This window comes from Protopterus annectens, chromosome 5.part0, assembly GCF_019279795.1.
Source record: "Protopterus annectens isolate FY-2018-M chromosome 5.part0, PAN1.0, whole genome shotgun sequence".
Taxonomy (NCBI): domain Eukaryota; kingdom Metazoa; phylum Chordata; order Ceratodontiformes; family Protopteridae; genus Protopterus; species Protopterus annectens.
The window spans coordinates 783846536-783872237 of NC_056735.1; positions in this window are offsets into that span (position 1 = coordinate 783846536).

Genomic DNA, 25702 nt, shown 5'->3' on the forward strand with positions numbered 1-25702 from the left:
TAAAAGTCTGTGATGCAGACTCTTCTCATATAAACAAGTGCATCAAAGAAAAATAATGTTCAGTACTGATTACCAAAGGAAATCAAAATCAGTTTTTTTTTTCAAAGTCCCAGAGTCTCAGAAACAAGGAGGCACAGGTACTCACATAAAGTGCAGTACTTCCCTTCTGGGTAAGATTTAATATCCATATGAGAAAGATACTTTCAGGTAGGAAGATATCCAGGATTTCTCAGGTGAAATCCTCAGTCATTCTTCTTACAATACTTAAAAAAAAGTTGTGATAAGCACATACCCCCACCCCCTTAGATACTCCAAATTATTTGAATTGATAAAGTTACAGGTCTCTCTCTTATGATAACCTAATTACATAATTTACTGTACTAAAGTCATATTAACTGACCCATGTATAAATCCCCTCTGCCTAATACATAACAGTACTTTATTTAAAGCAGCAGTAATATTTGAAACATTTACTCATAATATTTACATCTTACATGATAATTTTTTGGGATGTATGCAATAACTTTGTTTTAATACTTTGAATATCTGTGTGCTTAGAAGGAATTTGCCTCTGTTAGTCACTGACAGCTATTTAGTTGTTTGTTTTTTCAAACAATTTGCAGTGGAACATCAAGGTATGCTTTACAAGTATGTGTTAAAAGGATACATTTGCAGAATTTATTTGCAATAGTCTGTATTCTGTGAGTGTTACTGGGCTGAATTCTGTATGATAAAGGGAGGTCATATTCCAGTTTAGGTATTTTTGGGTCCTCCACCCACATTGTCCTTATGCACCTCCTAATCAATGCCTCACATCCACATTGGATCTACTGACAACAGCTCCACCAGACTTGCTCCATATCCTGCTATGGTCGGTCATGAAACCGAATAGTACCTTTGGGTCTCAGCTGTCCACATTCCATTTGGGGAATTTTTGTGTTGCTATGCCTTACCCACTTTCCCTGGCCCCTCCCCTACATTTGCTAACCTCATCCAAGGCCTACTACCCTCAATAGATCACACCTCCCCTTAGGCAGCGTCATCAAGGAATGCTCTCCCTCCTGGGATGGGCATGCCCATCTCTCCCTTTCTGCACCTCAGAAGCCTAAAGCACTAAGTGAACTCAGGTTGCCTGGGCCATAGTCTAGTCAGGGCTTTATCCCTCTATACAATAATGCTGGCTATTCCAGTTTAGGTATTAGCAAATTTGTATCAAATGGTATCTGGCTGTTGGAGAGAAAATATGAATGATTTTTATAAAAATGTTTTTTAACTGAGTGAGGATATTATCAATGATATTGCCTGATATGCAATACAGCAGAGTAAGGGTTCATAAAACAAGACAGATTTCTTTTTTTCAGTGACATTAAGAATACTCATCCATTTATTATATATCTATTTTTTATTTATTTTATTTTACATTTGTTGACCGGGCTGGTCTAACTGGATATATTTCCATTTTCAGTAGAGGCCCGGGGAGAAAAGCTCCAACATAGCACAAACTGTAATATGCAATTGTATAACAAAAAAAGTAACAAAAAAGTAAAAGGTATAGACAATCAAAAGAAGGCATACTCAAAATAAAAATACTATGTAGGTGAATAATATAACAGTCATGTGATTGTTTGATAAGATAGATACACTAAAGTTCATTGTTAGTTAACATAAACACTTGTGGTTATAAGTTTTCAGAGACCAGATTTTAGCATACAGAGGGGTATATAGAGTAAGATGTAGAACCATAGGCAGTATGAAGAAAAAAGGAAAGGTGGTTAATTAATCAGGGTTAGTGCAGGGACATAACCAGTGTGATTTTAAGTGAATTTTGAGTTTTTGCTTAAAGAGTGACAGTGACGGAAGTAGAGTTAGATTAGTAGGTAGAAGATTCCAGTGTTTCCCAGCAGTATTGGAGAAGAGGCTGTCGCCTGACAAGTTATTGTACTTACTTATGCTAGCAAGTAGTTTACCTGAAGAGCATAGAGAAATCAGATTGTTTTAAGGGGTAATGAGGTTAGCGAGAATTGGAGTATTATTTGGTTGGTAAAAAATTTTATGAGCAATGGTGAGTTGGGAAAAGGTTAGCATGTTAGGGAGTTCAAGCCAGTCAAGCTGCTTTAGATTCAGACAGTAGTGTGTTTGAAATGCATTACCAGTGGCAAATCTGGCAATATTGTTATAGGAGTTTGATAGTTTGAGAAGATTTTTTTTTTTAGATTATTTTATATTTATATTTTATATATTATTTTATATATTTTATATTTTATATAGATTATATTATATATTATTTTGGTGGGTAGAATAGTGGACAATTTCTTGGCTGAGGAGAGAGCCATGTCATTGTTTTTGTTTGGGTTAATAAGCTGTTTGTTAGAAGCCTAACTACATAGCTGAGTGAAGTTATTCTGTAATTTGCTTTGAGTGCCACTGTATGGCATGTCCTGAATTCTAAAAGAAAGACATCGGTGTATGTAACTAGAACTAATTAAGTCAAGATTTGGAAGCACAAGGGGAAGGTCAATGACACAGTGGGAGAAAAGAAGCTAACCTAGTAAAATCCCTGGGGTATTCCTGTGTTTAGGCATATCAGTAGTGCGGGGTGCCGATAGTGTGATTGCACTATACCTGGAAGGTTCTGTCTTTTAGATAGGAAATTGTGTTATGGCCCAAAACAAATCTCTGAAGCACCCTATGGTTAACAGTTTCAAAGTCTATGATGATGCCCATAAAGAGTCCTGCTGTAATTCTTTCATCATTAAAGTTACAGTATCTGTAGCTTTGCTATGAGGCACTATAGTTTGAAAATTAGTCCCTTATGTTTTAGTTCAAGGGCTTGTCATGTTCTGCAAGAGAAAAGACTGTAGAAAGAATTGATTTCTACTGACATATGTGAGTTTATTTGTATAGTAATCAAAAAGAAGGTGCATTCTTATGTGTATGTGGTGAGATTGTGGTAGGTTGATGGTCTGTTGACATGTACTACAGTACCATTATATCAGCAATATATGTAGATAAAGCTAATGTGTTTTTAACATCAGTAAGAAAGCATGCTAATTTAAGTGGTGAGAGTTTGTATATCAACATTATCTAAAAGTAAGAATTACAGAAAGTCAGTGGTGAAATATCCTTGTCAAAAGTGATATAACCTATCTGTCACCTAGGCTGCTAAGAAAAGAGTTTGCTGTTTCAGATGAAGACCAGCCTTGCAAACAAAAGGCTTTTCACGTATGTATTGCAGTGCAGTCACAAACTATCTGACACCTAGGCTGTGACGTGAGAAGTATTTATACACACAGTTAGTTAACCATATAGTAAGTAAAAGCAGTTTCAGCCTATCTGCTGTGGAGATTGTAAGTGGAAGAGGTACAGGTAATAAGTAGAAGTGCAAACAAATTGCTGTCATATCACGAGAAAAGCAGTAATTGTCAGTTAGAAAAGAGAATAGTCTCTGACTATCTGCCATCTAGAATGTAAAAAGAGGGTTCTTCCAGTCTATCTGCTACCTAGACTGCTTGCAAAAAGTGTTTTAGAGATTTAAAAAGGTTAAATACAAAATTATTGCTAAAAAGACTGTGTATTGAAAAGTAAGACAAATAAGATTGGCCTATTTGGCATCTAGGCTGTGCAAATTGAAAGGAAACAGTGAAAGCAAGAGAAAATGCACTACAATAATGTATACAGACAATTTGTAGTACAGTGTACATTGCATGAATATGTTTGTAGAATTAGGTATAATTAGGTAGGGATGTAGGTATGAGAATTTACTCTTTTGGTGGAAGTGAAAATTGTAATAAGTGATGTAGCTGTTTCTGATTAGCTGTTTGGCATTAGTGGGTAAGTAAGTGTGTTTAGTTAAATATAAATAAAATTATATGGGTCTAGTGGAAATTGGAGTAGGGTGTGTAGCAAAGCAAAGCAGCATGTAGCACAGTAAAGCAGTGCAGAGGTATCACCTGTATTCAGAGAAAACAAATCTGAGAGATAGAGAGTGAGAGACTTAAGACCACCATCATAGTTTTTTGCAACGGAGGAGAAAAGGGTACTTGTGTTGGTCAGATGAGCTAGTAAGGCTTCCTACAAAATGAAAAGCTAAAGAAGAAGCTGTAAGTCTGAAGATTTAAGGCATGGTAAAGCTCTTTTGAGGGGTGTGGCCAAGATGGCTAAGACCAGCAAGTGGTGAATGTTCTGCGACTGAAAATTATTCTCACAGAAAATATAATTATAAAAATCAAAATTTGAAGACACTTGGCTAACTATATTCACTAATAAACAGAGAAAAGATTTATAGCTTCAAGTTCTTCAAAAGCTGTAATTTGCCTGTTAGAATTTCAACTGCTTGAATAAGAGAGAAGAGACTTCAACGTGAGCCACTCAAGAAATGGTACTCAGGATTTGTGTGTTAAAAAACACATCCACTTCCTAATGTCTGGTATGCAGGATATATTACTTAAAATGGACAAACTGGATAACAAAATAGAAAGTTTCAAAGAAGAGACCAGAAAGAAGAAGGAACATTTAGAATCTTATTAAACAACACAGTACATAAATCAGCAGTATGGAAGAAGCTTTAAATGAACATGAAGGGAGAATAACTAAAGGTGAGTCTCAGACTGAATTTCTTTTAAAACAAAATAACTGGCTGACATATAAAGTTGACACTTTAAGAAATAGACTGAGGTGAAATGACATTAGAATTCATGGTATACCTGGAAAGTATGAGGGAGACAATATAATAAACTTCTTAACAACCTGGCTACATAAAACATTAAATCTACATGGAACATTATATTTTGGAATTGAACAGACACTTAGATCCCCAAGAGCACCTTTGAAGAAGGAAAACTCACCACCATGTTCAATTATAATTCAGTTTATGTCTAGCTTAGAAAAGGATCAAATATTAAAAACAGCATGGTCTCGTTCACCTATTAAAATAGGTGAACATGTAGGCAGATTTGACAATGGTTATTCTAGTAAATTAATGAGTAAAAGAAAATCATGCTTACTATTGATCAAGGAGCTTAAAAAGAACAGTATTAAAGCCACTTTGGTGTTTCCTGCAACTATCAAATTATTTCTTTCTGAATGAAGTAAAATATTTGACATGCTGGAGGAGGCATCCACTCTTCTCAGCAAAAGTAAAATTCTTAATAAAGCTGAAGAAATGGATTGGAACAGTATATCTCTCAAGAGACAGAGGGAGCTGAATTCCTGGAAGACTGCTTCTAAAATTAAAAAGCATAAAAACAAGTGACTTTTATTCTGTGATTGTAGGATATTTATTGTATTAAACAATGGATTTACCTTCAAGTAAAAGATCTGTAATGGACTTTAAGCTTCAAAATATATGTTAAGTATGTATTCATATTTTAAAAAATGTTTTGTGATAATGGATATAAATGGTTAGTTTTATTGCTTTTCTACATTTACAGTGAAAGACATAATATATTTCAATTAACTAAACTTATACATGTATTTGTAAATGTTAAACAAATACCTACTGTAAGAGAATGTCATTAAATCATAAGCAATAGTACTGGTAACTTTAAGAGAGCATATGTTAAGAATTTTGTTTACCTTTGCTTAGTAAATGCATTGCTGGCCCAACCAAATGTCATATCTAAATAAAATGCTAATTAAAAGTGTTAAAGTGCTGGTGATTTTGTTTTCTTTTTCCTGTGTAACATATTCCATTAGCAAGTCATTTATGAAGCAAGTAACACTTTAAAAAAACTTGATAAAAGAATATTCAGTTTCTGTCAGAATGATGCATTCTTGTCTGCCTTGCTTCCTGCCTTGAGCTGTTCTGAAGAAAATCTAGGCCAAAGTTCATCACTGATATATGCAAAAAGAGAAAGGAACATTATTTTTCTTTCTTCTTTTTTTCAAGTATATATGTCAGAAATGTACTCAAAATAACATTTTCCTTAGTTTGCTTAGAAGGGAAGATTTGATAAAACAAAAGCTATAGTAATGTTTAATACTGAGCTGTTGCTAACATATAATTTGCTTACATTTTGCTGGAAGTTAATAGCTTAAACTGCAGTTTTATTAACTCTAACTGTACACTGTTGGCCAAATTAATAGAAATTGGTGTTTTTATTGCTTTTATTTTATTTGTTTATTTTTTTCGCCATATAACTCAATATGAGTATATGAAATGACAAAATATAATTCATGTTATAAGACAAAATGTTCTAATACAATATTATAAAATTTTGTGAATGACGCTTTGGCCATTATCAAGGATTTAATTAATTGAGACATAAAATGAACAAGTTCATGGCAATGTTCAGTCATAGAAGCATTGCACGCCCAAGTTGAAATGAGTTCTTCAGTTAGTTGCTGCTTGTTTGTTATGATCTTTTTTCTTCATATCTGACTTCAGACTAGCCCACATGTTGTCTACTGGATTCATATCTGTGCTGTTACCTGGCCATGGTAACACTTCAATAACATGGACCTCAAGGAAACTTCTTACTTGTTGACCTTTGTGACACAGGGCTTCATAGTGCATGAAGATGAAGTCCCATGCCCCAGTAAATCCCTTCCTCTTTGCACTGTTACACAGCTGAGGGAGCAGACATTGCTTTAGTATGGTTCTGTACTGTTCCTGCATCAATTTTCCCTGAACAATGTAGAGCTAACCTGTTCCAAAGACACTCATAATGCTCCACATCATCACTTCTGTGGGGTGCTTGACATGCTGAATGATACAGTTGTCCCTCATCTGCTCTCCATATTGTTGTCTGACATATTTAACTTACAGATCTAAATAGTGTATTATGTTCACATCACTGAAAACAAACTGTTCCCAATCTTCTTCTGATCAAGTTTGAAACAATTTCACCAAGAGCAGTCTTTTTTGCCTTCATTTGGTTAGACAATTTCTGTTTCTTTAGAGGTCTGCAAGCTCAAAGCCCAGTATCCAGAAGTCTCCATCGAACAGTTGTGGAACTCACTGTAACACCCTGTTGTTCCAGCATCCCCTGAAGCTGTCTACTGGATGCTTTATGATTCTTACGGCATTCTCTGATCAAATATGAATCATCTCAAAGAGCTGTGGACTTTCTGTGACCACATCTGCCGGAAAGTGTGGGTAACAACCCTTCAGTAGTATTCAGTTTCTTCCAAATTTGTCTGCAGATGGTTGACTAACTCTGACCTTCCTGGTGATTTCTGATCCAGGAATACCTTCTTTTAGCAGACTCTCAACTTTTGCACACTTTTATGGTGTTGTCAGCCAATTTACCCATTTCTGAGACTATGGAGCTGCATAATTATGATGTCATTTTTCTTTAAATAGGTAAGCAACATGTAGTAATTTCATGCTCAACTGTGTTTTCTTAAAGAAATATCTAACTGAAATGATTTAGTGAATTTCTGAAAAAGCCAGAATGAAAATCACTAAAATTCTCAATGTGAAGGTTGCAAAGTCTAAGTAAGTGTTTGAAAAAGACAACTGTCTCAAATCATGGTAGGTTCAGTGTATCCCAGCCCCCAACAGCATAAAATCACTGCAGAGTACAGTTACACTGAATGCCCTAAAGCTCCAATAGTACAGGTCCTGCCTGACATTTTACACAAGGATGAGAGAAGATCACAGTCCAAATCCTTTTTTTTTACTGTTATCACAACACAAATGACATACTCAAATTTAAGGAAACGATTTGTAGTTAAACAACAGGGAATGGCCAAATTCAAATACCTAGTACTGCAACTGCTACATGCCTTGTTTTATAAATAATATAAAGCAGAACAAATCTTGTTGCACTTGCTAAGTGACATTAATTTATATATAAAATAAAACTGAAACTTATTACAATTTGTTAAAATGCCCTGATGGTATACTACTGATAGGGGTGATGATACTGTTTGCCAGGAATAATTTATATCCAGCTGGAATACACTCTTTCAGTTGGTGATTGCCATTTTTATTCACTGAAATAACTATTGCCCACATTCCTATAGTTCCTTCCTTCCAAGGGTCCCGAATACCTACTGCTGCTATCAATTTAAAGTACTGCTAAGGCAACAGTTCCAGACAAATTATGAATGTGATGATATTCAGTAGAGATATAATTTACTAACCCACAAATCATAAATTAAAAGTTTGAAACACATGAGAGGTAAATCACAGTATTAGAAATGAAAGACCAAAATTTCCACCATTTTTTTTTGGTAACTACATGAAAATGGCATACTAGTTAGAGGAATGCCAGCCTTACAGTTATCTTCCAACAGAAAGATTAGAAGAAGGAAGAGTAAGATTAGTGTTGTACCCTTTGATCCTTTAATTTAGGGGTTCCAAGAACAATTGTATAACTATGCTAGTCATTAATCCATGTAACACCACGAAAATCACTAAAACTCAGAAAAAAATAAAATGAACTGAGCACTGGCTGTATCAGGAACACAAAAATATTTATTAAGATATGCGCTTTCGTCTGGTGCACATCACCAGACTTCTTCAGACTGAAGAAGTCTGGTGATGTGCACCAGACGAAAGAACTTATTTTAATAAATATTTTTGTGTGCCTGATACAGACAGTGCTCAGTTCATTTTATTTTTTCTCAGTCATTAATCCAGTTAAAGTAAGCTTAAACACCCTCAGTAAAATATTCAAGCAAGGAGAAGATCATTCTACTGGAATGCAATGGTCTTACGGCTGCTAATGAAAGTTAAAGCATAGAGATCCTTCTTCTGATGGACTTATTACCTTGTTAGAAATCCAGGAAGATAGCATAAGCTCTGTTTTAATTTTATCTGCAAAATTGTTGGTTTCCATTCATTTACAATACCTGAATGTTATTGTATGCTAAATGTAGAAAGCCAATTATGGAAGCATGGGAGGGATAAATAAAGCACACCCATACTTAAGTTATGATTATTGTTCCATGTGCTGTCAGTAAGAATTTTATTGATTTATCAGTTAAATGGGCAAGATTTCTTCAATGAATTATCAAATTCAATACACACCGAGAATTTCATTAAGTATAACTGGCAGTTAGTTTAGTAAATTATGAAATCATCATGGATCAGCATTTTACAGTACAATATACAACACACCGGTTTAACACTGAATTAACAATCAGCATTGATTTTTTGATTTTGAAACTAAAGGCTAGTTAGTTAATAGAAAGATTGTAACTACTTCATTTTAAAACTGGAAAATAATTAATTAATGAAAAATCTGTACCATATCATAATAAAGCAAAACAAATTAATCAAATTATTAAACTTATCAAAATCATATAGGAATCACCGGAGGGAACTTTCACAGTACTTTCCTTGTTAGTAAACAATAAGTTTCCCTACAATATCTTTGATAATAACCATAAATTGATGCATATTTTCAAAGCTATAAATTGCTTAACTGATGATGACTACATGTAGTCATCAAAGACTTAATACATTAGTCATGAAATGTAACACTGCACTTTCTTAGACCCTTTACATTTCATCATGAAAGTAAGAGGAAAATGATGTTGGGATTTGTGTGTATACGTGTGTGCGTGTGTGCGTGTGTGCGTGTGTGTGTGTGTGTGTGTGTGTGTGTGTGTGTGTGTGTGTGTGTGTGTGTGTGAACAAGAGAGTATAAGAAGAGGTAATAGTAAGATAACTTGCTCTGCTTAACATCTTTGCATTTTGTCATTTTTAAGGTTTATCTTGCTGAAATGGAAGTCACCCACCTCTGTAGTTTCTACTAGTTAAGGTTTTCATGAGGTAGAAGGGTTAGGACACTTCCTCCTCCCCTACTCTTCTGTTAATCAATGTGGCTCATACCAATATTCTTTAATGTAAGTTGCTATCTCCACTTTACTCATTTTTTGTTCTTTTCATCTGTAAATACAATGCATATAACCCTGTTTCTTCTGTTTAGATCCTTTGACTCAAAAAGGTTATCATTAGAACCCTGCCCAGTGTTAGTTTGTTTCTCAGTATATACTGACCTCTCCTTTTTATTTTCTTCTTTTGTTTGCTACCTTGCCTCACTGTGAGTAAGCATCACCTTTAATGTTCTGTTTCTTCTCTAAGCTTCTCCCCCCCCAAAAGGGTATGTCAAAAATTCCTTCAGTTTAATTGTTCCCTTGTTAACAGATACCTTTTCAGTATTCTGTCTTACAGTTACAAAAATGGGGTCAGAGCAAGAAATGCTTATTCTTCTTTTAGTACAGCAGTGAAGTTTTTCTCATTGATAAGTCTCTCCTCCTCAACAGTCAACTGCTGCTTATAATTCTGCCTTTTTGGGAGTTTACTGTTTTAACTTGACAGAAAGTTTAAAATGATGTCCATTTTCCATACCTCCTAACTGTATTCTCCTGTAATACACCCTTTCAGTTAGTGATTCCATCTCTTTAATTCATAGAGTCACTTTTATTCCCTGATTTGCAATGCTTTCAGGTTGCTATATTTTACACTGAATCTCCTTGTCTTCCACTAGCTCCCTTCCTTCTACCACTTTTGTTTCTGCAGGCTGCACTCCCATAGATGTGAGTTTATAAACTCTTTAAATTGCTTTTAGAAATTTCTAGGTTATTTTCTCTATAACCTGGCATACTAAACGTTTCATATCTTTAGGGCTTTCTAAAAGTGTTCTTTGATATTTATTTGACTCATTTAATATTATAAATGTATATGGAGATTTCAAGCCTCTTATCCAGTATAAGCAGAGGTGTATCTGTAGCCTTATTTATTTTCAGCTTCCCTGCTGATACTATCTATGTGGTTTACCAAAAGCAATATCTTTTTCTGATTGCAACCATAAGTCCTTAAAATGGAGAAATATTTCGCTGTTATCATAGCATATGCTAAACCAGGAACTACAGCAACACAATGAACAATATTGTCAAAACAAATTGCATTTCTACCTGAATAATGAGATACAATTTCCTGTCTCTAGAAATACAAACCACTTCACTTACTTTGTCGATGCATATTTTTTTACAAATGTGCGATGACATTATACTTGGGACTATAGTGCTTGAGTCTAATTATGTAGGTCTCTATCACCAATGAAGGTACTGCAGTTAATTAACATTGCTGTAGCACAGGAGTAAAAGACTGACTCTACTATTCTTGCAGGCATTCATCACACTCCACAGGAATTACACTTCTTAGCCCTTCAGTGGTCTTTGTTTTCGTAGGCAATACAGTGTAACCACTACCACTGTAGAAACCTAGCTATTCTTCATTGGTCAACATTTTCACAATAACAGTGTTATCATCACTACTAGTATAAAGAGCTAGTTATAATTTTTTCCCATATTTAAAACAGAGGATGTCTAAATGTGTCCTCTTTTTATCAAAATTTGACTCAAGCTTTGCCAAAGATTTAATCTGCTCAGTTATGAGCATGGCTTAATTACTTAACCTTTATTTATTTGCTTATTTATTTATAAATTTTTTGACTGAGATAGACAGATGATCTACAAAAATACAACCACCAACCACAAAAAAAAAAAAAAAAAACACTTCACCTCATGAAAGACATCAGTAAAACAACATCATGAGAAGAACAATGCTAGAAGATGCTTATTCCTTTTATTACACGTTCTGGTACCTCGGCCATTCGCCTTCAAATGGAACAATTTAATTCAAAAAATCACCTCCTTATATACCAAACACTGCAAGCAATTGTATACAATTAATTAATCAATTAAACACTACTACTCATTATTTACTGATTTTCTTAAAGTGCAACCACATAGTGCAAATCTATGCAACTCAAGAGAAAACATTATATATATCAAATAAACAAAAAATAAGCACATATGATGTATCCATATACTTTAAACATAGAATAATAATTCATGTATACATACAACTACATGTAAATATTTCCTTTTATATATATATATATATATATATATATATATATATATATATATATATATATATATATAAACAATTTTACCACATCTTATAAACTAATGCATTCAAATGCAATAAAAGGAAAAAGCATCTTCTAGCGTTGTTCCTCTCATGATGTTGTTTTACTGATGTCTTTCGTGAGATAGACAATCTTAATGGAACATTTTCAGGCTCAGCCTGGAGTGTGCAACCAAAAGTGCAAATAACAAAGTTATTAGGTTTATAATAGGTATGTGATATTTACATTAGTATCCATCTGCATACTAACAAAATACCATTTTTAACATTCTTAGGCCCACTTTTCAACATCTACTTTTTGTAACGTAGCAGGTAAGCGCCTAAGATTTCTATTATTTTAAAACAAAATAAAAGTGAACCAACCACTTATAGTAGTATTAAACAATACAATTCAAAGCTATAAAGAACTACAAGTGAATAAAATGTGGACAATGCATTGTCTGCATTTTATTTGCTTTTATTTCTTTCATTTTACTTTTAGTATGTCATTTCCTTGAGAGAAGCCAACTTTTTTGAAATGGTATGGCCATATCCCTCTCTTTTACATATCACATAGTTGATTTTCTGAAAACCTATTAACTAAATTTTACAGAAATATTCTGTGAATAATTCATAATCCATCCCTCCAAACTTAAGTAACACATCCAACTCTTGTAGGAACCCCTAGAATATCTACTGTCATAGAGTTTACCAAACATGTAGGGAAAAAAGATTTCCTTGCTTTTCTTCCATATCTGAAATCCTACATGCACATCAATGTATAGTTTATAATTGCCAGTCTGCTTAACACATCTTTGTGATGCAAAAGAAAACTAGAGTGTCTGTACAGAAGCAATACAAACTCAGGGATAACATATAGACTCCATACAGAAAACACCCCAGCCAAGAATCAAACCAGAGAACTTCTTTCTGTGAGGTAACAATGCTACTCACTGTCCCAGTGCCTAAGGCATAATGATAAGTTGCAATTATTATATTTACATTTAAATACAATATTTACAGCACTTTGAGAGAACATCTCCACTAGGGTGCCATATATGTGCACATAAACACAACACACACACGCACACACACGCACACACACACACACACACACACACACACACACACACACACATTCACACTTGTGTGGGGGGGGGTCGGAGGGGGGGGCTACCATAAGTTTCTGAGTCCCATGCACTTGAATATCACTGATTTGCAGTGAAAGATTCAAGCATCCTGTATCTCACTTTGGCAGACACTCCCACTCAGACTCTAAATACATGCACAGACACACACACAAACCAATCTAGAAGTAAATTAAGCAGGGAAGAAGAAAAAAACATTACAATCTGTGTTACATATTATTGCAATAATCTTTATATAAAATTGTACTGCTTAAACACAGTTGCCATGTTCAAGAAAGGTAAGTACAGCAGCTGCAAGGAAGAAGTGGATGGGGATGGGCACATAGATGATGGACTCAGGCAGTGAGCAGGACTGTGATTTAGGTTTATGGAGGGGATATTTCAGGATTAGTGAACTGGATACGAATTCTGGGCTGGGGGCAATCAGAGAATTTAGGTTTAGTGAGTGTGAAATAAGTTTTAGGTTTTGGGACTAGGAAAGTTTTAGATTTATGGAGTGGCAAGGAGTTTAGGGTTACAGAGTGATTGGGGGGCTTTAGTTTTAAAGAGCTAAACAGGAGTCTTAGGTTTAGTGAGTGATCAGGGGCTTTAGTTTTATGGCCAGGGAGGGGAGATTTAAGATTATGGAATGTTCAGGAACTTTTGAGTTAGAAAGCAGGAGGGAAATACTATGGTGAGGATTAGGCATTGGGTGCAAGTTTCAGGATTAGAGTTAGGGGTCCACTAGAATGATGCAATTCAGTAGGGTCAGGTAGTAAGTATGATAGGTAATAAGAATGTTTCATTTCTGTCACATTTTTTGGAACAGAACTTTTTTGCTGACTATTTTCATTCTGACTTTATTCAACATAGATTAATATATATATATATATATATATATATATATATATATTTTTTTTTTTCATACATATATTTGTGCAAACACACACATACACACACACACACACACACATATACACACACACACACACACACACACACACACACACACACACACACACACACACACACACACACACACACACACACACCTACACATACACACATGAAGAAATACAAATAAAAACACATGCACAAGCAAGCACACAGTCACACACATCTGGAAGTAAATTGAGCAGGGAAGAAGAAAAAGTATTACAGTTTGTGTTATATTTTATTGCATTCCTTCTTCTGGAAATGGTACTGTGTATTTGCTGTGTGCTCAGTATGTATTATTTCAGGTATACATATGTTCTTTTGACTATGGAGAAAGCCTTAGTTCTGATTATGAAACAGTACCTTATATACATTTCACTTACTCTCCATTGCCATTATTTGACAATGTCATTCAAAGATGGAGCACTATATTTCTCTTTAGTCACAGATTCACCTAGTATATTATCACATAAGCATTCAGAAATGACCATTCCCTCTTCATTTCCCAAATCCAATCAGCATGTCATCATTCATTTCCCTCCTTACTGATTCCAAGCTACATAGAATACATGTCCAGTGACCTCCATTATTTATAAAAGTATCCATTTTTAATTGGTCCAAATATTTCTACATTTATCAAGTCACTTGTAGGGCCTGAAACTAGTCATTGACTTCATCTTGAGCTCTATGGGCTCAGCAATATTTAAGCCTACATGTAGTTTTACACTTCATTGATTGTTGACTTTGCTGTTTTTTATTAGCTTTTAAAGTTAACACATTTATTAATTCACTTTTTTAAATGTTTAGGTTTTTACATTTATGATCTCAACTTTTTTCTTTCTTCTTTCGGCTTTTCCTGGTTAGGGGTCACCACAGCGGATCACCTGTCCACTCATGATTGGAAGTAGAGTTTTACGGTGTCGAGTTGACAGCCTGGTGCCCAACCTTCCACAGAAGGCACACACATGCACACACTCATGCTGAGGGCCAATTTAGAGTGTCCAATCCACCTACAGCATGTCTTTGGGATGTGGGAGGAAACCCACACGACCACAGGGAGGACATGCAGATTCCACACAAAAGGCACCCCAGCCAAGGATCGAACCCAAAAACCTCTTGCCACGAGGCAACAATGCTAACCACTGCACCACGATCTCAACTAATAATCTGCAATATGTGGAAGACAGTGTGATTAGTCTGTCTTCATCAATTTTGGTTTGGGTAGTTCTTTGTGTTATGCTTATGGCTGTTATGCTTTTGGCTAGTTACTTTTGACAATATGAGACAGCCAGCAACTTGGATCAGACTTTGTACAAAGAACTTTTTATGTCTTATGCATGAAATTTTGCCTGATTTCTCTCTTAAATATGGTGACTTGTTGATTGTTGTTGTTCCGTCTGTTTTTATTTCCACATCTCTAGTTTATCATCCTTTGTTGCTGGTGGTGGATAGTCATCTCTGGAGCATCTTGTGGTTGCTTTTGGATTTAAATTGTATCACATTATGTACTTTGATTGACACTCTGGTCAGTCTTCTAATAATAACAGTGCAACTCACTCAGCAAATGTATGGACCAAGCATGCTTCTCATGACTGTCGCTACAATTTCATGAAGACTTGAGGTTTTTACAAACTCTGCTGGAAGCAACATTTTCAATTTTTCACTATTGCAGAGATGTATTGTTTGCATGAATGGAACTGTACTGTGGATTAGTTATTTGTTTCATCCTAGCAATGTTTGCTATATTCAGACAAATGTATACAAATGAATATTAACTAAAAATAAGTAAATACAAAATTATAAAAGTAAACACGTTTTAAATGCAGTTTAGAAAAATAAAAGCAGTAAACTCATTAGTTCACACAAACACTTCTTCATACTGATAAAAAATTCTAACAAGGTATAACCTTACAACTAACAGCACATGACTGCATACTATTAATTAGTGCCTTTCTTATCTTCTCTTTAAAATTGGCTCATTGCTAATCATTTCATTTAATCCAGGGAAATTCTTTGCATTTAAAATAATCTGTCACTGATACACTTTAATTACCTATACAATATCTTAATCTCTCCTTTTTTATTAAGATATAATAGCGTGTAAGACATGAAAAAAGATTATGTGCATTATCTATCAAGATAATACTCTTGTACTATTCATTATCCAAACGTCCTTTCTTATAAATGCTAATGAATTCTATCACACAACTGTTTCTTTTTTTCAGCATAAAAAGGCTGTTTAGCATTTACATATAGTGATATCAATAACAGTTTGACTATTGCAGTCAGAACAACCTGCTGATGTATATTTTGCCACTCATAGGATGAACATAAATATATTTTTTAACCACAAACCTGCAGATGAAATCATTACTGTATACAAAATTTCCTTTCTGAAACATTCAAAGCAAGTTTTTTACTTTTTTGTTCACACATATTTTTTTTAGATTTATAGCTATTTTTGGCTCCATATCACAAATGTGAAATTCAAACATTGCAGTTTCCAAATGCTGACTGAAAAACTAAACTGTGACTTTGACAGGAAATTACAAAACTTCTCTAATGAGTTAAAGCCCTAACCCTTCATTCCTAGACATGGGTGGCAATGGCCCCATACCCTTAATTTTTTATCTATACTCAGACAATGCTGTACCTCAAGGTAATGAAATTACCTGGAAAAAGCTGTTGCTGAAAATGGTCCATGGACCTGTTCTCTTATTCAGCACACACGTTTTAAATCTTCTTTTCTTTCGGCTGCTCCCATCCCTTCCTGTCCTCTGCATCTTGCTGTCACACCAACCACCTGCATGCCCTCTCTCACCACATCCATGAACCTTATCTTAGGCCTTCCTCTTTTCCTGTTACATGGCATCTTTTTCCCAATATGCTCTGCATCCCTCCTCAGCACATGTCCAAACCAATGTAATCTTGCCTCTCTGGCTTTGTCTCCAAACCTTCCAACCTGGGCTGACCCTCTAATATACTTATTCCTAATCCTGCCCACCCTCGTCACACCCAGTGCAAATCTTAACATCTTTAACTCTGCCACATCCAGCTCTGACTCCTGTCTTTTTGTCAATGCCACTGTCTCCAACCCATATAACATAGCTGGTTTCACTACCCTCTTGTAGACCTTCCCTTTCACTCTTATTGGTACTTGTCTGTCACAAATCACTCCTGACACTCTTCTCCACCCACTCCATCCTGTCTGTATTCTCTTCTTCACCTCTCTTCCACACTCACCATTACTCTGAACCATTGATCCCAAGTATTTAAACTCATCCACCTTCATCACCTCTACTCCCTGCATCCTCACCATTCATCTATCCTCCCTCTCATTCACACATAGTTTGTCTTAGTCCTGCTGACCTTCATTTCTGTTCTCTCTAGAGTATATCTCCACCTCTCCAGGGTCTCATCCACCTGTTCCCTACTCTCACTACAGATCACAATGTCATCTGCAAACATCATAGTCCACAGGGACTCCTGTCTGATCTCGTCTGTCAACCTGTCCATCACCATTGCAAATAAGAAAGCGCTCAGAACTGATCCTTGATGTAATCCCACCTCCACCTTAAACGCATCCGTCACTCCCACCGCAGACCTCACCGCTATCACACAACCCTCATAGATATCCTGTACCACTCTTACATTCTTTTCTGACACTCCCGACTTCCTCATAGAATACCACAACTCCTCTCTGGACACCCTGTCATATGCTTTGTCTAAGTCCACAAAAACACAATGCAACTCCTTCTGACCTTCTCTAAACTTCTCCATCAACACTCTCAGAGCAAACATCGCATCTGTAGGGCTTTTTCCTGGCATGAAACCATACTGCTGATCACTAATCATCACCTCCCTTCTTAACCTAGCTTCCACTACTCTTTCCCATAACTTCATGCTGCGACTGATCAATTTAATCCCTCTGTAGTTACTACAGCTCTCCACATCAGCCTTATTCTTAAAAATCGGTACCAAAACACTTTTTCTCCATTCCTCAGGCATCCTCTCACATTCCAAGATTTCATTAAACAATCTAGTTAAAAACTCTGCTGCCATTTCACCTAACATATTTAATAACAAAATAAATAGAATAGAAGAACTACAAAAGTGAATGCAAGTTGGTGAACTATAAATGTAATGCTATATAGAGGTGAGTCTACTTCGAAATTTCAAAACTTCGAATTTCTTATGGTTGAGACCATAAGATCAAGTTTTTAAATTTTGAAATGTAAATAAAAAAAATAAAAAAAATCTTTTTTTTAAGTTGCCCCCTACACCCCCACCTGCTAATTAAATATAATAACTCCAAGAAAACAGTAAATATACTGCTCCGTGCTGTACAACGATATCCATTTAAACAGTTTGAAGTTTCAAAACTTCGATCTTATGGTCTTGATCATAGGAAATTTGAAGTTTTGAAACTGAAATTTAGAAGTAACCCATTGGGTGGCAGTGGGCTATCTGGGTCCCTCAATGACTCATTAGAAATTCCTTTAGTGGAATTTAAGCCAAAAAAAAAAAAAACTATGGAGGACTACAAGGAATGGGTAGCTGTAGTCTGTAGTCTGTAGCTGGGTATGTAGCAGTAGTTATTATAGCAATAACCCACGCCTGGTTGTGGGTAATGCTAAATTTACCCACGGTTGGCGTGGTTTGGTCCCGAGGGCGAAGCCCGAGGACCAAACAAAGCCAACCGTGGGTAAATTTAGCATTACCCACACCCAGAAGTGGGTTATTGCTATTATACCATGACATTATTTAAGAAAAGAAACTATTACTTTTCTTAAATAATGGCATAGTATAATGCCTGTTTACTGCCCTTCTGCAGATGTCTGGCATCCGTGGCAGTTCTGATGTACTGCACGCCTGCACAGTACATCAGAGCTGTGCAAAGCAACGGAGAAAGCAAGATCTCTGTTGCTTTTTAGTGTTCACTATGTTAAATGAGTTTAACATAGCGAGACAGTTTAAAATAAGCAACGGACATCTCCGTTGCTTATTTTAAACTGTCTTGCTATGTTAAACTCATTTAACATAGCTTAAACACTAAAAAGCAACGGAGATCTTGCTTTCTCCGTTTTTAAACACTGCTCGCTATGTTAAATGGGTTTAACATGGCGAGACAGCTTTAAAATAAGCAACGGAGATCTCCGTTGCTTATTTTAAAGCTGTCTCGCTATGTTAAACCCATTTAACATAGCGAGACAGTGTTTTAAAAAAACGAGTTATACTAATGGAAAAAAGTCCGGGCGACCGGACCTTTTTCCATTAGTATAACTCGATTTACAACGGGCACGCTGGCTAATCAGCGTGCACGTTTTGGGGGGATCATGGTATAATTGCATGTTAAGTACAGTGGAACAATTATGTTTGACAGCACTTGATGAGGATAGGGAATGCTAATTGTCATGGTAGCCTTACCCTAGGGAAACTGCTGGATGTGGAAGTTAAAACCACTTTTTCTCTTCCCCACATAATGTAAGGAATTTGGAAGAGCTTAGGAAATGCAAGGCTGAAAACATATGTTGCCAACACTACTCTAAAATTTATACTTTCTGTACCCCAGCTGGTAGCTCAATAACCTCAAAGTGTAAAGGGCTTTGTTTCTACCTTAATGTTATTAAGAAACAAACATGACTCTGTCTTACTGAAGATGGAAGATTCCTGTGACTTATAATGGACAACTGAGCTTGCATGTTTTATTGTCTATGCAGATGATCAGTGTTCATACGTTAACAGGAGATGGCTTTAGGTAGATGCTTTCCTGCATGCCTTGTATATAATGCCATGGGAAGGGGCCTGCTACCTTAATAAAATACAAGATGTTTACTTAGCTGCTGTCTAATTATAACCATGCTTCTCAATGAAATGCAAATAGGATTTCTTTTGGAACTCTGCCAAGAGAGACATAAAATGTATCACTTTTTATCAATATCTTTTATTGTGAAATAATTTTCTTTGGACATGTAGCCCTGAGTTAAAAATACTTCTTATATGGTTAAAAGTCCTCACTTTCAACAGTCAGTCTACTAACTCAAACTGTATGAGACTTAGTAACATTTCTTTTCTTAAATACACATGGAATACTGTTACATATAGGGGATATTCAGAAAACCTATCACTGTAGCAGATTAATGTTTTGCTATTGAATTCTAGTAGTGGTATTGTGATAAAAAGTGATTCAGAAATATAAAAGTGTGAAACTGAGCAAAGCCTCATTACAAACTCATTTGCATGCCTCTGAACTGTACATTTGAGTCGTCATTTGATATTAGGTGGCTCTCCACTGTAGTCACCTGCACATGCATGCACAAAACCATGCACACACATCCACCCACACACACACACACACACACACACACACACACACACACACACACACACAAACACACGCGCACACACGCATACACATGCACACACGCACACACACGCAAACAGGCACACATGCATATAGCCTTGCAATAGTTATTTGCCAAATACAATAAAAGCTTTGATTTAATAATAAATTTAAAAATAGCTCACAATGGTGAAATGCCTCTAAAAATAAATTATGTAAAAAGAAAAACTGCATACCTGAAACAACCCTTCTCCAGCTTTAGACAGCAGTAGGTGTACACTCCACAAAGACAGTATACATACTCATTGCACCACTACACAATAGAGTGGTAGAACTTTCTTTGACTTGTTCTGCTGTGCTGTTCCAGTCATTGTTTACAGCTTCAAGGCAGAGCATATAGAAAATTTACATTAGCAATATCCCAGAAATCCACATTTGTGAGCATTAATATCCAGCAAGGCAGCAATACAATAGTTGACTGTGCCTTCATGTCACTGTAGCACTTAAAGTAGCCTTTACCTGTGCAGTTCTACTAAAAACAGAATTGTGCAATTCATTACATACTTAAGTACAACTTTGCAAAATTAATCTCTAGTTATAGGTCGCATGAGGACATGTTGGGTACTTACTTATAGCTCCTAGCCATGAGGGCCATTGGTGCTAAACTAAGGATAAATTTGAGGTTACCCATCCATGCTTCTAAGTTATACTTGACTAGAATAAGACAGGTACTCTGCTTTATGTAGAGCAGAAGCTGGTTCCATAAAAGTGGCATACTTAGTTTCATAGGCAAGTACTAGACTAACTGCCTTTACAGGCAATTTTTCGCCTAGACAATTTCCCTTTCCAAGGACAGAATCAGTCCCTGTACCTTGTGTCTATGAGGTTCATATCTTAACCATTATCCCAACCCCCCCCAAACTGTGTGCTTCATATCTATCTGTCTCTTCACCATCTATCTCTCTTGCAAAACAGGCTCAGGTCCCTTGAGAGGGTATTTCTGACACTTCTGGTATTCCAAATGTGTAATGTGCCTGATAGAACAGGATCTGTTGAGGCTGTACAATCATGGAAATTAGCTCTATAAGCATGGCAGATTACTTCTTAATAGCCTGTATAATACTGAAAAGACAGACAAAGCTTTGAGATGGTCTGCATAATTTTTATGATTTATACCCTTATTTTTTAAGTGAGGAAGCATTGTGGTCATTCCAACTGTGACACATGTTTGGAAAGGTACATACTGAAAGGGCATTTTAATTAATGATTGGCCTAATGAGTGCCAAGTACAGAGGAACAATAACATACCATGAGCACCATACCCTTCAATATAAGTGCAGCAATGAAAAAGGACTCTATTACAATGGTGGATATGTGGTTGATCAATGGATATGTCATTGTTAACATAGTTTCCCAGACATCTAACTATGGGACCAGGTATTTTGGTGATGTTGTCAGTGATGTATTTACGCAAGCAGGCATGCTTAGAAAAGAATACAGTTATACATTTCTTGGCATGTAGTTTATTTGAAGATATGTGAAGGCTGCCAGCCTAGCCAGATATAATTTTGTAGATAATTCTGTCATTTGTAAATATTAATATAAGCCACAGTGTTGTACTCTTAAATGGAAGAAAATGGTGTTAAATGTGGAACTCCAAAAATGTAACAACAGTGCACTCTGCTGTAGGAAAGCTGATAAGTCAAGCATTGTATAATTGTTTGATCACAAAACCCGGAGCCAATGTGTCTTCGATGAAGGAATTGTTGCTTTTGTTTTGAGACTAGAGTTAATTGCTAGAATTTGCATGTATAGTGTCTTTTGTTGCTGTAGCTTCCTGACCAGGTACAAGATCAAAAGGGCTGTTATACTCTGAGCTTCTATTTGTCTGGGAAACAGAAAATGATGCAAATGAGTCAGTGGAACTGTGTTATCAATTTAAGGACAGAGAGATTCACAGCATTTTGCATTTGTCTTGAGAACATCCAACATCACCAGCACTCTGCCTTTGCTCTATATGTAAGTTTATTTTAGAACTTTGTTTTCTCTTAGATATAGCCAGACAACATGAGGATTAGATTATTTTTTTCTGTACTGTCAGAACTGTACTACTGCATTATTTTAAGTATTTCTCTGTGATCTCTGAACTCTTGACTAGCACTGTGTAGTAAGAAGTATTGTCTTCTGTTTTTATTATTTATTATTAAATATTTTAAACCTTTAAATTGTGGCTGTTTTGTGCAGGTAAATTAAGGTCTAGAGTACATTGCATGTATATAGTGACACTATACTAATCTACTCCAAATAATCCTTGCTGTTCCATTACATTTACCATTTGAATAATAATATTGCACAGTAATAATTGGACACCCTTTGATAAGGGCCTTATTAGTAGTTGATATTAGGGTCCTGGTGGTAGTGATTACTACCTTATAGCTTAAGCAGAAGGAGCACAGCTAGTAAACCTGTGCCAACCTTCCCCAGGAGTGTCTGTGTGGTTGTATATAAATCATATCTCAAAGTGCGTGTGTGTGTGTGTGTGTGTGTGTGTCAGCTACTTGGGCAGGGACACGAAGCACTGGCTGGACAGAGAGAGAGTGCTAGGAGGACTTGGCTTGGGACCCAGGCTAAGGACCCCACTCTATAGCTGTGACAGTGGGGAGTCTTATTGGGGATCTGGAGAGAAAGGGAGAAACCAGCCCCAGAATGACTGTGATCTTTATGTGCTCTTAAGGGAAATTGTACTTTACCGTGTGTGTATTTGTTATCCTCCCTTATATGGACACCCCTCACTGGTATTAGTGGTGAGGATTGAGGATCCTTGATTGCTGGGCCAGTGTATAGGCATCACATATTATTTGTTTGGCAGTGGTGGGATATCCACACCACATATTAATTGGTTGGCACATACTAATTGGCTTGTAGTGGTGTGGTTAGTGAATTCCTGTAGCTTGTGTACAGTGATCACTGAAGTTGTTTTTGTACTCTAAATCAGCCATACAGTGACTACTCAGAGTTTAGATCACAATTGTTTTATTTCTTTTGTTATCTTAGTTAGTCAGGGAGAGCAGGCACGTATGTCAGCAGAGGAGTATGGAAAGCTGACAAGGAGCCAGTTGGTTGAGATGTGCCAGGCTAAAGGACTGGTGCAGGGAAACCTGACTAAGGCAGACATGATTGCAGCTTTGGTCACAGCTGCATCAGAAAACAGCAACCAGGAGGATGATCAGTCTGGCAGTGGAGATGTACAACATTCAGGGAATGGACAGCTCAATCTTTGTGCAGAGGACTTAAAAATCCATCTGCAGCTAAACAGACTTGAGTTGGAGGCAGGCATTTGGAAATGGAAGCTGTGGAAAAGGATCGGCAGAGGTAGCATGAAAAAGAGATGCTGACTCTTCACCAGAGTCATGGAGGTAATGGGAAGGGAGTAACTGGACCCCAGAAGCACAAACGGGCAATAAATTTATTCCACAGTTTACAGAGCAGGATAATTTTAATAGTTTCATTCATATGTTTGAGAGGGTATGTAAAAAGTATGATGTTGACCAAAGGCTCTGGTTATGGTTCCTGACCCCCTTACTCCATGGTAAAGCTGTAAATGTGTTGTCTAAACTTGCTGATCATGAATTCTTTGATTATGCTGCTGTTAAGTATTGCTTGTTAGAATTTTTTAAGCTAATACCTGAAACAGATAGGAAAAAGTTTTGTGAGCATAGATGCAAGGCAGATGAAAGTGTGTGTGAATATGTTTTTGAACTGAGCACTTATATTCATAGGTGGGTGAGTGGATGTCAGGTCACCACTTCTGCAGGGCTGGCAGACATTTTGGTGAGGGAACAAGCCCTTAGAACTTTGCCTGAGGACATGAGGATCTGGTTAGCTGATAGACAATGTGCTACTTAAAATGAGTTGGGGAAGAAGGGAGATCTATACCTAGCAAGCAGGGCATCCATGCACAGGAAAGTGACCCCCAGTACTCCTCATGGGTCTAAAGGAACCCATAGTGGGCAGCCCAGACTGCTCCAACAGAATCTGCCAGTAGCAGGGGAAGCCACTAGTCCAAGTATATGTCCAGGACCTAGGGTTAAATGTTTTGAATGCAACCAGTGGGGCCATGTGGCATATAGATGTCCACGGAGGCAAGGTGGGGAACCAAAGGTGAGACAGATCCAGTAAATGGGAAAGACAAAATGCCAATAGTAGGTTGTCTTGAGACAACAGGGGTACCAAACTACCATCCTGCAGATGTCCTGATAGGGAAGGATTTTGATGAGGCAGTACTATGTGTTAATGCAGTTACACACAGTCAGGCTTTGAGACAAGCATGTGGGTCTGGTAGCCTGGGGGAGACCCAGACAGACTCCATACTAGCAGCCTGGACTGGTGAGGTGGTTACTTCAGGGAGGAAGCTATGCTGTAGCAGTAAGACTGAAGGTGAGCCACAGCTGCTTGTGGGTACTGATGTTCCTTTGGACAGAGTGACTGAAAAGGTAGAGGTGAGTAGTAGTACCCAGGCTGACAGTGAGGCACCGTTGTCAGAGGATACCAGATTTCCTGTGGAAGGGGAACTGGGGAGGGTTACAAAGAGAGAGTTGAGACAGGCTCAACTCTCAGACTCTACATTTCAAGCCCTGAGGCAGGTAGCTAGTGAGGCACCTGATTATCAAGGGAAGGGGAAATCTGTATACTGGGACAAAGACAAATGAAGAGGCTTCCACCAAAGTGAGTAAATAATTAAAACTCTTCTTTATTAAAACGTTAAACCCAGGAATGCATAAAAAAACAGTCTCAGGCCAAAACCAAGATGGATAAGTGCTTTCAGTATGATACCTTCTTCAGATCCTTTTTTGGTTTCCAGAGTTTAATTTAATTTAAATCTTTCATTAGATAATGACAGACACAAGGAACTCAATCATTCAGAATCATATCAGACCAATAGAGCCACTCATATTGGGCACACCTTTTTCTGGCCCAATCAAAAGATATTTGGTGTTTTCTAGTCATTCAGCACTTTATCAGACCAATAAAATCACTCATATTTGACACACCTTATTCTGGTCCAATCAGAAAGTATCTAGTACTTCCTATTCAAACTTCCCTCTTTCAGTACGGGTTTTAGCAGAACAATATGCTTAAGTCCCAGTGGTAAATTTGCTCTTAAGTTCATAATCCATCTCATTTCTTCTTTCTCTGTTTTGTTAAAGAGATCTCCTCCACGAATACCAGTATTTTCTTGAGATAGTACCATGAAACTAAATTTATGCCCTGAATTCTCACGTATATGTCCAAATAGAGCATTTGTGTCTATTTTGTATTTAATGTCTAATTGGTGGCGAAGAATCCATTCTTTAAACATTTGTCTTGCCTACGTAGTAGTCTTGACAGGAATTACACATAGCTATATAGACCACGTTTTTGCTATTG